Source organism: Physcomitrium patens, chromosome 20 (genome assembly GCF_059467195.1).
Source record: "Physcomitrium patens ecotype Gransden chromosome 20, ASM5946719v1, whole genome shotgun sequence".
Taxonomy (NCBI): domain Eukaryota; kingdom Viridiplantae; phylum Streptophyta; class Bryopsida; order Funariales; family Funariaceae; genus Physcomitrium; species Physcomitrium patens.
This window is the reverse complement of record NC_143429.1, coordinates 437501-440000: the sequence shown is the minus strand read 5'-3', so window position 1 is coordinate 440000 and position 2500 is coordinate 437501.

Below are 2500 nucleotides of genomic sequence, written 5' to 3'. Positions count from 1 at the left end.
AGTCCGGGACTCGCGACGGGACTGGGACTCGCGCCGGGACTAGGGAGTCGCGGCGGGACAAGGAAGAGGAGGAGGAAGTCCGGGACTCGCGACGGGACTGGGACTCGCGCCGGGACTAGGGAGTCGCGGCGGGACAAGGAAGAGGAGGAGGAAGTCCGGGACTCGCGACGGGACTGGGACTCGCGCCGGGACTAGGGAGTCGCGGCGGGACAAGGAAGAGGAGGAGGAAGTCCGGGACTCGCGACGGGACTGGGACTCGCGCCGGGACTAGGGAGTCGCGGCGGGACAAGGAAGAGGAGGAGGAAGTCCGGGACTCGCGACGGGACTGGGACTCGCGCCGGGACTAGGGAGTCGCGGCGGGACAAGGAAGAGGAGGAGGAAGTCCGGGACTCGCGCACGGGACTAGGGAGTCGCGGCGGGACAAGGAAGAGGAGGAGGAAGTCTCGGGACTCGCGCACGGGACTAGGGAGTCGCGGCGGGACAAGGAAGAGGAGGAGGAAGTCGGGACTCGCCACGGGACTAGGGAGTCGCGGCGGGACAAGGAAGAGAAGGAGGAAGTCCGGGACTCGCGACGGGACTGGGACTCGCGGCAGGACAAGGAAGAGAAGGAGGAGGTCCGGGACTCGCGCCGGGACTAGGAAGAGGGGGAGGAGGTCCGGGACTCGCGACGGGACTAGGAAGTGGGGGAGGAGGTCCGGGACTCGCGCCGGGACTAGGGAAGAGGAGGAGGAGGAGGAAGGCCGGGACTGGGACTCGCGGCGGGAGTAGGTAGTGGGGAGGAGGTCCGGGACTCGCAGCGGGACAAGGAGGAAGTCGGGGAGGAGGGCCGGGACCAGGAGTCGCGGCGGGGATAGCAGGCAGGACAGGGAGGGTGGGTGGTCTTCCACAAAAAAAAGTGTGTCTCGGAACTTCCTTAGTGCAGTAGGACGGGGGCCTGCCGAATCCCACAGAGAGTACTATGTGGGGAAGGGTTCCTCTGAAGCGTCTCGGGAAAAGTCGTGAGGGGTGACGGTTGCTCGGTGCCTACGGGTCCCGACTGCTCGCTGCCTTCTTTGAGCCCAGTACCGACGTTCGCAGGGGGATACCTGGATACTACTGGGGTTACCTGGATACTTCTGGCGTGTTACCTTGGATCAGTGAGGAGTGGGGGTTAGTTTCCCGGCGACGCGACCCTCTGAGGAGGTCCCGCGGAGGGTCGCCGAGTATTATATGGTGAGCTGGCTGTCAAGGATTGTGAGTCCCGCTGCCAAAATTTTTTTTGGTGCGCGGGCGACTGGAAAAAGAGGGTTGGTCTTGTGCCGATACGCGTAACGTCGCAGCGAGTCCCAAGAGCTAGTAACCATTTTTGGCGGGGGGCGATGGCCTCGGTATTGTCAAGCCATTCTCTCATTCATTTGGGAGGGTGGGGAGAAGTGTTTGCCGAGGCCGTTCAAGCTCCGCCTGGTCGACCACCACTGTGACCGCCACCGCGCTCGATCTCTATTGCAAGCTCAGGTGAAATTCCTGATAAACTTGGAGGGGTGTGGGACGCGTTCGCAGTGTGGGCCGAGGAGTCATAACATCCCAGGTCGGAATGTGAAAATGGAACTTCGAAACCGGTGAGAGTTCTCTCGTCGGCTAGGGGTTTCACAAAAGTAACATTTCTATAAATTTCTATCCGACCCCTCCATTAATTTGGAGGGGCGATGGGCCCCAGGATTGGACATACTTCTTGCTGATTTGTCTTTTGAGGAAAATCCTTCGCGGTGATGGTTACTTTTTCATTTTTTAATGTGTGTATCGGCCTCGTCGGTTTCTCTCTTTCCTGGTCACATTCCCGAAAAAGGCCGCAGCACCTATGATTCTCTTCCGGGGGTCTAACTCTCCCTCTCTCTCTATCCTTCTCTTTGTCTGGCTCTCTCTGGCTTCACTTTTTGTGGTGTGTGCCTCTGGGGGTCTGGTTGGAATTTGCCGTTGGCTTTTTGCCCTCTCTTTTTGCCTTTTATCCATCGCAAAGAAGGGTGTGTGTGTTCTCACCTGGGGTTGGAATGAAGGACGGGGAACCTCCTCGTCTTGTGAAGTGGGACCATCTTTTAGGATGATGGCTTTTTGCTGCCTGGTGTGTGCTTGGGTGGGGTTTGGTGGTGGCAGTCTACCTCTCCCTTTCTCCGGTAAGACCAGATGACTGGTTCGTCCGCTACTCTTGTGTTGGCCCTACCTTGGCCAACGGGAGTCGGCGACGCTCCAGACTGGATGGCATGATGTGGTGGTGTACCGAAGGGGGACATCCGAAGGGGAAGAGGGGCCGAGCCTCGCGAAACTTAGGTGTGTCGGGTTGTGTGATGTCGGAGATCCATTTTTTTGTGGCTGCCGTCGTGATTTCGCCCATCCAAACCTGAGTCGTTGCTGCGGACTGGAAAAACTATGGAAGAGCTGTTTGGGAAAGATTCGGGAGTTTGTTTTCGAAGTTACCTTGTTCGATCGATCTAGGATCCACTGTACTCGCCCACCAGAATTTGCT